The following is a 15799-nucleotide window of genomic DNA, read 5'->3' as shown; positions in this document are numbered from 1 at the left end:
GCTTTGGTGGCAGCTGCCTGACACTGGGCACTCCAATTTAGCTTCTTATTGACTAAGATGCCTAAGTCTTTTTCCATGTCTGATTTCCCAAGCAGTTTCCCATTTAGTAAGTAATTGTAGCATCTGTTTCTCCTTCCCATGTGCATAACCTTACACTTATCTGTGTTAAACCTCATTTGCCATTTTTCAGCCCAATTCTCCAATTTACTCAAATCTGTCTGTAGTTGCAAACTGTCCTCCTTTGTGTTAATTACCTTACATAGTTTTGTAACATCGGCAAATACTGATATTTTACTGTGTAAGCCATCCACTAGATCATTAATAAATATATTAAATAGTAGGGGGCCCAATACAGAACCCTGTGGTACCCCACTAGTAACCCTGGCCCAATCTGAGTATGCACCATTAATAACCACTCTTTGTTTTCTATCACTAAGCCAGCTACCTACCCATCTACATACATTTTCCCCTAACCCAGTAAATCAGTAAAGACAGTTATTCTATGCCTTGCCTCTTCTAACCAATGCCTCCATTACTTGAAACCTCTCTTAACAGCCAATAATTACCAATCGCCTATGTCATAGTTGGACTCTGCTTGTGAGAATTTCTAAGAAAAAAAAGCACAAGGGTGAAAGTAACCGTTCTTCTGTGAAAGAACAGCACCCATCTCCACAGAAGAATGGTCTACCTCAACCACAAAAGGCAAATCAACATCAGGTTGACAGGAGCTTAAGAAAAGGGCTTTACAGAAGTTTATAACGTACAGCGGTACAATTAAAAAATCATATTTTTTCCACAAAAATGATCTTTTCACCCCAATTTTTATTTTCCCAAGGGTAACAGGACCCTAAAAGTTATTGTGCAATTTGTCCTGAGTATGCTGATACCCCACATGTGGGGGTAAACCACTATTTGGGCGCATGGCAGAGCTCGGAAGGGAAGCAGCGCCATTTAACGTTTTTGGCTGGAATTGAGATCGGACATCATGTCGCGATTGGAAAACCCCTGATGTACCAAAACAGTGGAAACCCCCCACAAATGACACCATTTTGGAAACTAGACCCCCTAAGGAACTTATCTAGATGTGTGGTGAGAACTTTGAACCCCCCAAGGGCTTCACAGAAGTTTATAACATAAAGCCGTACAATTAAAAAATCATATTTTTTCCACAAAAATGATCTTTTCACCCTCAATTCTTATTTTTGCAAGGGTAACAGCACCCTAAAAGTTATTGTGCAATTTGTCCTGAGTATGCTGATACCCCACATGTGGGGGTAAACCACTATTTGGGCGCATGGCAGAGCTCGGAAGGGAAGCAGCGCCATTTGACGTTTTTGGCTGGAATTGAGATCGGACACCATGTCGCGATTGGAAAACCCCTGATGTACCTAAACAGTGGAAACCCCCCACAAATGACACCATTTTGTAAACTAGACCCCCCAAGGAACTTATCTAGATGTGTGGTGAGCACTTTGAACCCCCCAGTGCTTCACAGAAGTTTATAACGCCCGGGCGTGAAAATAAAAAAATCGTATTTTTTCCACAAACATGATCAATTAGTCCCCAATTTTTTTATTTCCCCAAGGGTAACAGGAGAAATTGAACCCCAAAAGTTGTTGTCCAATTTGTCCTGAGTACGCTGACACCCCATATGTGGGAGAAAACTACTGTATGGACACACGTCAGGGCTCGGAAGGGAAGTAGTGACGTTTTGGAATGCAGACATTGATGGAATGGTCTACGGGTGTCATGTTGCCTTTGGAGGGCCCCTAATGTACCTAAACAGTGGAAACCCCCTACAAATGACCCCATTTTGGAAACTAGACCCCCTAAGGAACTTATCTAGATGTGAGGTGAGCACTTTGAACCCCCAAGGGCTTCACAGAAGTTTATAATGCCAGGGCATGAAAATAAAAAAATCGTATTTTTTCCACAAACATGATCAATTAGTCCCCAATTTTTTTATTTTTCCAAGGGTAACAGGAGAAATTGAACCCCAAAAGTTGTTGTCCAATTTGTCCTGAGTACGCTGACACCCCATATGTGGGAGAAAACTACTGTATGGACACACGTCAGGGCTCGGAAGGGAAGTAGTGACGTTTTGGAATGCAGACTTTGATGGAATGGTCTGCGGGTGTCATGTTGCCTTTGGAGAGCCCCTAATGTACCTAAACAGTGGAAACACCCACAAATGACCCCATTTTGGAAACGAGAACCCCTAAGGAACTTATCTAGATCTGTGGTGAGCACTTTGAACCCCCAAGGGCTTCACAGAAGTTTATAATGCCAGGGCATGAAAATAAAAAAATCGTATTTTTTCCACAAACATGATCAATTAGTCCCCAATTTTTTCATTTTCCCAAGGGTAACAGGAGAAATTGGACCCCAAAAGTTGTTGTCCAATTTGTCATGAGTACGCTGACACCCCATATGTGGGAGAAAACTACTGTATGGACACACGTCGGGGCTCAGAAGGGAAGCAGTGACGTTTTGGAATGCAGACTTTGATGGAATAGTCTGCGGGTGTCATGTGCGTTTGGGGAGCCCCTGATGTACCTAAACTATTGAAACTCCCCACAAGTGACCCCATTTTGGACACTAGACCCCCACGGAACTTATCTAGATGTGTGGTGAGCACTTTGAACCCCCAAGTGCTTCACAGAAGTTTATAACGCTCGGACGTGAAAATAAAAAAATCATTTTTTTCCACAAAAATGATATTTTTGCCCCCAATTTTTTATTTTCCTAAGGGTAACAGGAGAAATTGGACCCCAAAAATTGTTTTGCAATTTGTCCTGAGTAGGCTGATACCCTACATGTGGGGGTAAAACACTGTTTGGGCGCATGGCAGAGCTTGGAAGGGAAGGAGCACCATATGACTTTTTCAACTCAGAATTGGCTGAAATTGAGATCAGACGCAATGTTGCATTTGGAGAGCCCCTGATGTGCCCAAACAGTGGAAACCCCCAATTCTAACTCCAACCCGAACCCCAACACACCCCTAACCCTAATCTCAGCCCTAACCCTAACCCTAGCCCTAACCCAAGCCCTAACCCTAGCCCTAACCCTAACCCTAAACCTAGTTCTAACCCTAGCCCTAACCCTAACCCTAGCCCTAATGGAAAAATGGAAATAAATACATTTTTTTTTATTTTATTATTTTTCCCTAACTAAGGGGGTGATAACGGGGGATTTGATTTACTATTTATGGCAGTTTTTATGTTTGGCAGCTGTCGCACGCTAAAAGACGCTTTTTATTGTAAAAATAGTTTTTGCATCACCACATATTGAGAGCTATAATTTTTCCGTATTTTGACCCACCGAGTCATGTGAGGTCTTATTTTTTGCGAGACGAGTTGACGTTTTTATCGGTACCATTTTCGGGCACGTGACATTTTTTGATCGCTTTTTATTCCGATTTTTGGGACGCAGAATGAACAAAAACCAGCGTTTCATGAATTTCTTTTGGGGGGGTGCGTTTACACCGTTCCGCGTGCGGTAAAATTGATAAAGCGGTTTTATTCTTTGGGTCAGTACGGTTACAGCGATACCTCATTTAGGTCTTTTTTTATGTTTTGTCGGTTTTATGCAATGAAAACTATTTTATATAAAAAATAATTATTTTTGCAGCGCTTTATTCTGCGAGCTATAACTTTTTTATTTTTTCGCTGATGATGCTGTATGGTGGCTCGTTTTTTGTGGGACAAGATGACGTTTTCAGCGGTACCATGGATATTTATATGCGTCTTTTTGATCGCGCGTTATTACACTTTTTGTTTGGCGGTATGATAATAAATCATTATTTTCTGCTTTGTTTTTTAATTTTATTTTTTAAGTGGTTCGCTAAAGGGGTTAACTAATGGGACAGTTTTATAGGGCAGGTCGTTACGGACGCGGCGATACCTAATATGTGTACTTTTATTGTTTTTTTTTTTTTATTATTTTCAAAAAATGAATTTATTGGGGAATATTTTTTTTTTTTTTTTACTAATTTATTTGGCGATTTTTTTTTTTTATTTATTTTTACATTTTTTTTAATTTTTTTTTTACTTTATTGCATAGTCCCAGGTGGGACATCACTGTCCTGTGACAGATCGCTGATCTGTCACATCACAGATCACTGTGACAGATCAGCGATCTGTCACAGGCAGTTCCGAAGGCTTCCTCATGCCTGCGCTTTGCAGGCACTGAGGAAGCCAGCTTCCTCAGGCCCCCGAAGGCCCCCGTCGCCATCTTGGATTCGGGGGCCTGGAGGAAAGGAGCCCCCCGCAGCAGGGCTGCACATTGCGCTGCCGTGGGGGGCTCAGGGAAGCACGGAGGGAGCCCCCTCCCTGCCGATGCTTCTCTTTAACTCCCGGTACACCGCGATCATGTTTGATCGCGGTGTGCAAGGGGTTAACGTGTCGGGGGCGGTCCGTGACCGCCCCTGACACATTGTGCCGGGTGTCAGCTGTGATAATCAGCTGTCACCCGGCCGCGATCAGCGGCGCTCACCACGTGGGCGCCGCTGATCGCGGTAGACGTACTATCCCGTCCACGGTCATACGGGCCCGGGTACCGTGGACGGGATAGTACGTCGGATGTCAAGAAGGGGTTAAGATTAGTAAGTTATACCCAATCAAGGACTGCCTATAACAGGATCCATCAGAAAACCTTTAGCAGAAACCAAATGACTCAGAAACTGAATCTTCTGCAAATCAAATTAGCACTTCTCTGGCTTGACAATCAAATAACTGTCGCAAAAAACCTTAAGCACCTGTCGAACATGCTCCTGATGCTCTTCACGAGAACCTGAGTAAATCAAGTCATCATCCAAGTATATTACCACAAATCTACCCATCAAAGAAGAAAAAATATAATTTATGAAGTTTTGAAACACTACTGGAGAACTGGTCAAACCGAACGGCATCACAAACTTTCAAAGTGACCATTGGGCGTATTTATCCATTCATCATAGGCGAACACGTATATTGCTATATGCACCTATCAGATCTAGTATAGAAAACCACTTGGCCCCTGCAAGATGATTAAACAGATGAGGAATAAGAGTTAATGGGCATGGATTATGTACAGAAATCTTATTATTCTCTCTAAAATCCAAGCAAGGACGCAAACCTCTATCTCAAAGAAAATTCCCGACTCTTGAAGTACAAGGCGTTATGTGACCCTTGGAGAGGGTATTCTTTCAAGACATTTCTGTCAGGAAGAGAGAAGTTAAACAGATGAGATTTATGCAATTTGGCCCCTGGGATAATTTTGATAGCACAATCATGTGAGCTATGCCAGGGAAGAATTTTACATTCACTTTAAAAAAAAAAAAATCCTCAAAGTCCTGAATAAAATCTGGAGGAAAAGATCTCATAGATGTCAGGTATTTACCGTAGTTAAACAACTGGAAATAAACATTCCCCCAAGACTTATCATCGCGAGTCTCCCTACTGATAGTAGGATTGTTTTTCACCTATCAGGCGGCATGCCCAACACAACTTTAGCTGGTAAGGAAGGAAACACCATGAATGAAATAGATTCTGTGTGTAATACTAACATTCTCATGCACACATTCTCAATCTTAGAAGTAGCATGACTTTGGTTAATAGGAGAATTATCAATTGTTAATACACTTGAATAGGATGACCAAAAGTTGAAACTGTGTATTCACACTCGATAGCAAAATCACTGTCAATGAGATCTAAGGTGAAACCTGAGTCAATAAATGTAGAGGTAGCTATAACTCCAGATTTGGTAACCAAATACACTTGTAAAAACAACCAGTAGTATGCATAAGAGATAGCTTCAAACTTTTACAACCGTATTAATGATTTTTTTCTCTTTACTTTTAAGAAATGAATTATTGTATCTGTAACTCTAAATCACTAAAAGGCTGTCCTCTGCAGCGTGTCCATATCGGACATTACCTGCCTGAATCCTGCTCATATAGGTACTATACAGTCATGGCCAAAAGTATTGACACCCCTGCAATTCTGTCAGATAATACTCAGTTTCTTCCTGAAAATGATTGCAAACACAAATTCTTTGGTATTATTATCTTCATTTAATTTGTCTTAAATGAAAAAACACAAAAAGAATTGTCCTAAAGCCAAATTGGATATAATTCCACACCAAACATAACAAAGAGGGTGGACAAAAGTATTGGCACTGTTTGAAAAATCATGTGATGCTTCTCTAATTTATGTAATTAACAGCACCTGTAACTTACCTGTGGCACCTAACAGGTGTTGGCAATAACTAAATCACACTTGCAGCCAGTTAACATGGATTAAAGTTGACTCAACCTCTGTCCTGTGTCCTTGTGTGTACCACATTGAGCATGGAGAAAAGAAAGAAGACCAAAGAACTGTCTGTGGACTTGAGAAACCAAATTGTGAGGAAGCATGAGCAATTTCAAGGCTACAAGTCCATCTCCAAAGACCTGAATGTTCCTGTGTCTACCGTGCACAGTGTCATCAAGAAGTTTAAAGCCCATGGCACTGTGGCTAACCTCCCTAGATGTGGCCAGAAAAGAAAAATTGACAAGAGATTTCAACGCAAGATTGTGCGGATGTTGGATAAAGAACCTCCACTAACATCCAAACAAGTTCAAGCTGCCCTGCAGTCCGAGGGTACAACGGTGTCAACCCGTACAATCCATCGGCGTCTGAATGAAAAGGGACTGTATGGTAGGAGACCCAGGAAGACTCCACTTCTTACCCCGAGACATAAAAAAGCCAGGCTGGAGTTTGCCAAAACTTACCTGAAAAAGCCTAAAACATTTTGGAAGAATGTTCTCTGGTCAGATGAGACAAAAGTAGAGCTTTTAGGGCAAAAGCATCAACATAGAGTTTACAGGAGAAAAAATAGACATTCAAGGAAAAGTACACGTCCCTACAGTCAAACATGGCGGAGGTTCCCTGATGTTTTGGGGTTGCTTTGCTGCCTCTGGCACTGGACTGCTTGACCGTGTGCATGGCATTATGAAGTCTGAAGACTACCAACAAATTTTGCAGCATAATGTAGGGCCCAGTGTGAGAAAGCTGGGTCTCCCTCAGAGGTCATGGGTCTTCCAGCAGGACAATGACCCAAAACACACTTCAAAAAGCACTAGAAAATGGTTTGAGAGAAAGCACTGGAGACATCTAAGGTGGCCAGCAATGAGTCCAGACCTGAATCCCATAGAACACCTGTGGAGAGATCTAAAAATGGCAGTTTGGAGAAGGCACCCTTCAAATATCAGGGACCTGGAGCAGTTTGCCAAAGAAGAATGGACTAAAATTCCAGCAGAGCATTGTAAGAATCTCATTGATGGTTACCGGAAGTGGTTGGTCGCAGTTATTTTGGCTAAAGGTTGTGCAACCAAGTATTAGGCTGAGGGTGCCAATACTTTTGTCCGGCCCATTTTTGGAGTTTTGTGTGAAATGATCAATGTTTTGCTTTTTGCTTCATTCTCTTTTGTGTTTTTTCATTTAAGACAAATTAAATGAAGATAATAATACCAAAGAATTTGTGTTTGCAATCATTTTCAGGAAGAAACTGAATATTATCTGACAGAATTGCAGGGGTGTCAATACTTTTGGCCATGACTGTACACATGACCAGGTTTTTAAATACATCAGATATTGACTGCTCTGATATGGGCTTACATTGACATTTGGTAGAGCGGCTTAGTATACATTTTTTGCAAAAAATGTATCAACCAAATACCCTGTTTTGCATCATCTTTTTACTAGTACTTGCTGTTTACTGTTACTTCTTTACAACAGAGTATTTTTATACGTTTGTTTTACTGTGCTTTTCTATGTTTCAGTTTTTTGGTGATGTGAACACTGTCCTACAGACTTGTTCACTTTGTGCATTGCCCATGTGTTTGTATTTAATTGGTTTCTTGTTTTTGCAAGGTTAGGGAGGTTTTCCACCCTCTCCCTTGTGGGCCATTCACTTAAATGCCGTCCTCTGCAGAGTGTCCATATCGGACATTACCTGTCTGAATCCTGCTCATATAGGTACTATACACATGACCAGGTTTTTAAATACATCAGTTAGGGACTGCTCTGATATGGGTTACCTTGACATTTGGTAGAGCGGCTTAGTATACATTTTTTGCAAAAAAGTATCAACCATATACCCTGTTTTTTTATCATCTTTTTACTAGCACTTGCTGTTTACTGTTACTTCTTTACAACAGAGTATTTTTATACATTTGTTTTACTGTGCTTTTCTATGTTTAACTCTGAATCATTACATGACCCATTTAATGACAGTTTAGACAGAAATGAGCAGGTGTTCCAAGTTCAATTTCCTCTTTGGACTCTCTGCAGGCCTCAATTTGCATAGGTTCTCCTGCCTCAATAGGATGAGAGGGAGAAGTCACTGAAAAACCCTCAAATGTGTTCTTATCCCTAAGATATCTGTCCAAATGCACTGCCAGTGACATGGCCTCTACTAGGGACAACGGTGAGGGAATATAAACCATCATATCTTGTAACTAGCAAGAAATGCCCTGGCAGAATTGACTGTGGGGAGCTGGTTCATTCCAGGACGTTTCCCCTGCCCAACATCTTAACTGAGAGCAGTAGTCCATCACTTTACGATTTCCCTGAACCAATGTTCAGATCATTGATTCAGCAACAGCAACTTTATTGGAGTCGTCATAAATGAGCCACAGAGCAGAGAAAGAAGCATCAACTGAGGACAACACATGACAATCCTCAGGCAGAGAAAATGCCCAAGCCTGAGGATCTCCATGAATCAACGACAAAACAATACCCACGCTTTGACTCTCTCCTCTGGATCAGACAGGGCGGAGACGAAAATACAACCTACATAAAGCAAGAACGATGGAAAACTTACTTCGGTACCTGTTGAAACAATCTGGTAATGTTACCTTAGGCTCAGAAGACTGTTTTGGGTGCCTGCATAGTGGCGGATAACGCACGCTGTTGTTGCTGCTTTATGTCTGGCATCTCAAAAGACAAGCATGGCAATTGCATGATCAAGGTGTGAACATGTCCATGATGGCTTCTCAGCACTAAAAAAATGAAGTGGGCTGGTGATAATGTTATGATAGTGTAGCAATTCACTGGGGAAAAATAGGTAAAACACTAAAAACTGCAACTAACCCTACCGGTTCCTGTACTGACTAGAGATCCTGACTTCACAATCTCTAGTGGTTCATGCGTGAGCTGAGGTAGCCCTAACCACAGACTAGACAATGGCAACTCGGACCTATGCTGCCTGAAAGGCCGTCAAGCGATTCAAATTCCTCCTAAAGAAACAGAGGGCAGCTGAGAGTGCAAATTTCCTACAGAAAGGAAAGTATGCTGAAATACAGAGTATAGGATCTTCCTATAAAGAAACAGAAGATAGGTGCAAGGTAAAGAGCATAAACAACAGTGAGATAAACCCTAGCTGGTCTTTCACTGATTGGCTTAAGCTACAGCAGTATGGCTGGACATCACCAGCAGGAAATACCAGCAGGAGGAAAGTATATCGCCCGCTATAACAGACAAGTGAGTAAATGAAACACCTGTTACCCTAAAAAGACTGAAGCAAGAATAACAGAAAATAAACACCCAGACAAAAATGTGTATCTCCTGTGGCTCAGTGGACAGCGAAGCCGACCACAAAGCACAGGCTCAAGGGTTTAAACCCAAACGCATGACACTTGGCCATGAGTTGGGTAGATCGTGCAAATCTACAGAAAGGTCACTGAGAGTGGAGGAGCATAGTGCATAAAAGTCTCCAAGCTCTGTTGTCTCAATAACTCCAAACCTCCTCTGGTATTAAAATCAGCACAAATTAGAGCAACAAGAACTTCATGACATGGGGCTCAGCAGGTTCATGCAATCCTTACATAAGTCAGTACAATGCAAAGTGTTATATTGAGAAGCAAAATTCATGTCATCTGGAACATTGTGGGGATGGTCCTTTTTATTTTCCAGTATGCCTGGGCACCAGTTTAGTTTACAAAACAAGGTTCACAAAGGCATGGTTGGGTGAGTTTGCTGTGAAGGAACTTGATGGGCCTGCCCAAAGCCCTGACATCAATTCCATTTAACACCTTTGGGATGTACAAGGATGGTATTTTTGAGTCCTACTTTCTCATCCAATGTCAGTGTCTGACCTCACAAATGCTCTTCTGCATATATGGGCAACAATTCCCACAGACATACCTAAAACACTACTTGGAAAAGCCAAGGGCAAAATTTGCGTCAGAGCCTTGGGCTCCTTATTTACTTGTTGTCCTCTCTTTCATGGCACTTTCCTCTTTTAAATGTATGCAGAGAATTTGTATTTTTTACACTACTTGTTCTTATTAATATATCATACATGCGTCTGCCATGCCTTACAATATTTATATCGAGAACACAACACCATTATTTTTCTGATAATGGTGTTGTGTTCTTTTCCACCCTTTTTCTGACACATTTGAACCTTCTTTGTTGTTTTACTCCCCACAATTTTAATATATGTTTATATCTTTTTGTATCAAATAAAATTGTATATTTTATGGTGTATTTATTTTTCCATGTGGTTATTCACTCCTTTCTTTTATGTAGTTTCCTGTGTAATTCATGTGAATACTTACCTTAATTTATTACATTAATTATATCATGGTGTATCTCCAGGTTTCCTACACTCCAAAATCTTGTAGGAAACTTTCCCAGAACAAGTAAAGCTATCATAACTGAAATGATTGGATCAACTCCATATTAATGCCTATAGATTTAGAATTTGATGTCATAAAAGCTCCTATAAGGTGAAATGTGAAGGTGTCCCAATAATTCAGTCTTTTGTCTATATAGTGTACATACGAATTAAGCTATACACTACATACTATCTTCAGAGCTCCTGTGTATAATTTCGCCATTGAGTCCCTGTATTACCTGTACACTGAACTATATAGTACCTACAAAGCTCCTGCGTATAATGTCAACAGTGACCACTATATTACCTGTACACTTACACTATCTACAGAGCTCATGTGTGTCACTGTGGCAACACAGCATTCATTCTTACTAAGGCCAGACATATTTTTCTTCTGTAGGTCAAGAGATATAGGCCATTGTTCATATGAGCCTGAACGTTGACTCTTGAATTTATGTGTTTTTCTTTAGTGGGTCAAGAGACATAAGCCATGGATCATATAAGCCTAAACGTTGACTTGATTATTGTGTTGCTATACATAGAGGACAGGGATGATGCGTAATTGAACAATTGATGTTTGCTAATATGTTGATTACCCATTGCAACAGGCCATGCAGTTTATTGACCTGCAAACATTAGAGGATAAACTATGGAAATTGAATACTTGAAAAATGAGAGTTAACCTCATCCCTTCTTACCCCTGACTTGTGGATGTTGGCCAGAAGGACAGTTGTGAACTATAAAAGGGTGATCTGCCTCTGTTCCAAGAATGACTCTACAGAACAGCAGCCAGTACACCATAAATTCAACCGAAGGGATACATATATGAGACACTACAGGAAGTCAGCTTAAGGAACCATGGCACCAGCTGAAGGAATACAGATCTGATCCATTAACCATCGCTCGCTCCATGGAGATGTTTGGAGAAGCCAAGTTGGGACCATGTGGTCACCTGGCCCCATGGAAATGTTTGGAGAAGACACATTTGGACAGTCAAGTCACCTAGCCACATACCTCAATAGACTGTCAGCTTCCTAAGCTTGTCGCTACCTCCTCTTTGTGGGTGCTTACCAAAAGTGGGGTGCCACTGGCATGGGTAGTTTGCTCTGAAAGCTCCAAAGTTGCAGTTGCTCTAGTAAAGAAGACCTTTTTTTTCCCAAGATACTAGTGCACAACAACTCATATTCTGTCAATTCACACAGCTTAGAGCCACATCACATGTTTATGAGTACTTGAGTCTACTGCACCAACTTTTACAGTTACGCTTTACTAGAGGATAAAGAAAGGTGTACTACTGTTCAGAGACAAGACATTGGTATACGCACATTGACGCAGAGCCAAGGCAAACCTCTCCTAGATCATTAGTAGCGAAGAGGATGCGTGGTTGGAGTTGACCTTTCAGAGGAGCAGTGACTGTGACATTTGAATAGATGGTTTTGGACCACAGCCTACACCATGGACCTGCTCTGAAATGCTGTTGTTATGATGGGTCTTACTTGATCAAACACTGAATAGACGTGGCACTTGATTATGTAAGCAGTTGCACACTATTTCTAGTGCCCAGTCTGTATTGGGGGCACCTAGTTTAAAAGACTGACCTGAGACAGTGACCAAACTAACTGATAAGTTCTGCAACCCCCTTTTGTAAGTTACACTGTGGATTGTAATAGGAGATTGTTGCTGGTTATGTTGGGAATTACCATGTATTGCGCCTCAAACATTTATCTTATCCTTGACAAATACGGCTCTTTATAGTAGCACACTGATCTGGCCAATTACTAGGGTCTTGATTGGCTTTGGATTTTTAAAACCTTTACCTACTGTCTTACCAAGCAAATTACGGTGAAACCTGTGCCTTACTAGCCATCTTCATACAAGTATCCAGGCCAAAAAGGGACAAGCAGTACAATATTTTTTAACCTGCTTTTGCCTTTTTGTCACAGGAAGGAAGTTAACCTGTAACTTCTTGTTAATGCAGCAATTTTCCAAAATTGTGGCAAAAAATGCAAAATAAATGCATGGTGTAAACACCCTTGCCCAGTTTATGAAGCATAACCTCATTAACCTCACAGTGGGGCCAATTGTGGACTGATTTTAAGTAGATTGTGGAGATATTTTCACTTGTGATAAAAGGCAGTAGATGTGTTTTCTCTATATCTCACTGAAATATTATGTATATTTGCCATTTATAAAAATGCTTGTTGTTGGGGATGGCAGTTCTGACAACCAAGTGATATGAAATAAATTTGTAACTTATGAATATTCCCTGAAAAACAGACGTATGGTATGTTAGACAATTGACCTACCAAAAATACACACTTTATACAGCATATTATATGTACTTCAGCCAAGGGGATTCCTGTACAGGTCAGTCATAATATACAAGTGATCCAATACCAAAATGTATAGGAAAACCGTGCACATTGAAAGATATTTAGTAAGCACGGGCAAATTCCCTAACAATAAGATTACAAGTATAGCTGTGAACAATCCTTCAATTGTATAGACCTTCAGTCTATGGACAGGATAAAATGAAGAAATCCAGGATTTTATGCTATTAAGTGAACATAATAAAAAAAATGAACATCCTGGCCAGGAAATTTGAATAATAAAGATAACCATTGTAAGATTTATTCCCCTTGCGACTCAATAGGCCAAGTAGTAAGCACCAAGGCCTGAAAAAACTGAACTCAACTCAATATGTAGGAGGTATTTGCTGAGGCTTTGTGTGCTCTCCGCGACATTCTCTGCACAGTGCCAACAAAATATTATTAGCAAAAATCAATAGGCCACAGTAAAAAAGAGGCACGTGATGCATAAACCTACAATCACAAACCATACCATTAATATTTTTACTAGTGCGGCAAATCTGGATCTACTGTATCTACGCTGTATATCGGAATATAGCCTACATTAATACCAGGATACCACCAAACATCTCTGATACAGATAGGGGCACATGCCAAATGGGAAGAGGATTGCCCAAAATGCAAAAAGGAAATCTGATTGGAAGCTATGGGCGACACCATGCAAGGATATCACGGCCAATGATAACATGTAAATTGATGGCATCTCACACATAAAAATATCACGTGAAATGTCAGAAGGTCCGTTGATGGCCTACTGGGTTCTCGTCACAATAAATGATTGACATTGTCGCAAGCGATTCCATTGAACAACCTCAACAACTAACCTTACTATAGGATTTCTGTGCATTACATTACTGTACAGTCCAGCCTATACACCCATCTAAGCAGTGACGTTGGATCGGGCTTGTCGTATTGTTACAACAGCAGAGGAGAAGAGAGAAAATAGAGAAAAATTGTGGCACATGCCGGAATTATGAATTTATTGCAACTCCCTTGGGATGTTGCGTCTTCCAGGTGGAAATGAAGGTGAGGCCCAGCCCGACTACAACAATCATTGCCATCATTACCCTTCAAGTGACCATTGCAGTGCTAAATAATATATGACGGGGGGGTCATTCTTCTATAGAAATGCTCCGATTGCAGCAAGCTGTCATTTTAGCCTAGCATCCTCGATCAGTCATTCTTGTACATGGCACCTACACCGATGCCCAGAGATGACAATGACAACGTAGCCAAAAGAAAACATGGAATGATGAGCTATATCAGGACTCACCATGTTGAGGTCTGGCAGAGAGGAAAGCTGAGCTGTCTCAGTCCTGAATCCATTTTGCTCCTGCGGCTGACAGTATAAGCCACACATCAGCAGCTGGGGCTGTGATGATGCTGAGGATGGCTGGATGGGTAGGCAAGCAGCCGCCCCTCCCTCCTTCTTCTAGGGAGGCAGACAGAGAATGAGCTCATGGAGCCTGGAACTGCAATCTCCCTCCCTCAGTTCCTATGGAAACTAGGCTGCCATCACAATGGAGGATTGCTGCTGTGTAGGCGCTCAGTCTCATTCACAGCTCAAGCTGCATGTTGTGATTGTGGCTCAAATAACCGCACATGCGATTGGTATATTGTCATTGGTCACACATCATCTAGGACGGAAAAATATCCCCAAAACGATGGTCTACAAAATACAGAATTACTTGACCTTCAGGTGACCGCTGTATAACGCACAGGTGACTATTCTAAGCTCTCAATGATATGTTATCAGCAGACAGAAGGATCAAAAATGATCAGGTCAACCAAGGTGGCATCAAAGGGAAAATAGTGTTCCATTTGGAATAGATCAATGTGACCCAGCTTTCTGCAGACCCTGCATGGCCTCTAGACCTACACTCTTCTGCTTGGCCCCTTTCCCGTCACGCTCTCCTACTACATTTTCAGTGTAAATCTTTGATATTCAATTTATAACCCAGAATGAACAGAGCTAGGTGTCCATTGCATTAGAAATAATATATCCTGACATTGCCAGGAGATATTACTTTCAATTAAGAGATGTTTAGTATAAGGTAGTATGTGATGCTAGACTACCCCTAAAATCAGGATAAAAATATACATGGTCAGCCCTCCCGGTACATCTAGAAGGCTCTTAGAAAAAAGGGAGGCCTCCTGGACTACTGAAGGAGTTGGATAATTTCCATAGTAGAAAACTATGGTGGAGCAGTGAACCCTCTGCCACTAAATACTGCCACTGATACAAGTTCAGCGTGAGATGAGTTTTTTCTATTGACACAAACACCATGATAAATGAAGGATTTTACTATATGGGGGGTTCAAGTGGGGGATATTACTGTTGTGGGGTTCAATTGGGGAACATTACTGTGTGATGGAACAAATGGGGGGCATTATTAACCGGGAGCACAAATGTGCGACATCACTGTTGGGCGGCATGAATGGGGACATCACTACTGTTTATGGAGGCAAGTAAGGACATTCCTATGTGAGGGCAAAATTAGGGGACATTATGTTGGGGGGTGTAATTGGGGCACATTACTATTTGGGGTTCATTGGGAAACAGTGTTTTATGGCTTCATAAAGATAAGTGTTATATGGGGACACACATGGAGTTAATGCGGGGGGGCACAAATAGGGATCATTATTGTTCTCTTGGAAACATAAGGTGGACATTACTGTTTATGTGCACAAATGGGGGACACTACTGTTCTGCAAGGGTACAAATAGGGGCATCACAGTTCTATATGAACACGTATAGGGGACATTACTGGGTGGGGAATAAATGAGAA

General features: G+C 41.3%; 1 protein-coding gene across 1 annotated transcript in view; it reads right to left on the bottom strand.

The window, feature by feature from the left end:
* JAKMIP2 (janus kinase and microtubule interacting protein 2) overlaps nucleotides 1–14450 on the bottom strand; it is a 224162-nt gene extending 209712 nt beyond the window's left edge. Inside the window, exon 1 of the mRNA XM_073575246.1 lies at nucleotides 14284–14450. The gene's annotated coding sequence lies outside the window, so the exon portion shown is untranslated. The remainder of the gene's footprint in view (nucleotides 1–14283) is intronic.
* Between the last annotated feature and the right edge of the window lie 1349 nt (nucleotides 14451–15799).

Source organism: Dendrobates tinctorius, unplaced genomic scaffold, assembly GCF_039654945.1.
Source record: "Dendrobates tinctorius isolate UK_male_01 unplaced genomic scaffold, ASM3965494v1 ptg000043l, whole genome shotgun sequence".
In the NCBI taxonomy this organism is placed as follows: Eukaryota; Metazoa; Chordata; class Amphibia; order Anura; family Dendrobatidae; genus Dendrobates; species Dendrobates tinctorius.
Note: the sequence above shows the minus strand (reverse complement) of the source record. Positions and strands in the feature narration are given on the sequence as shown.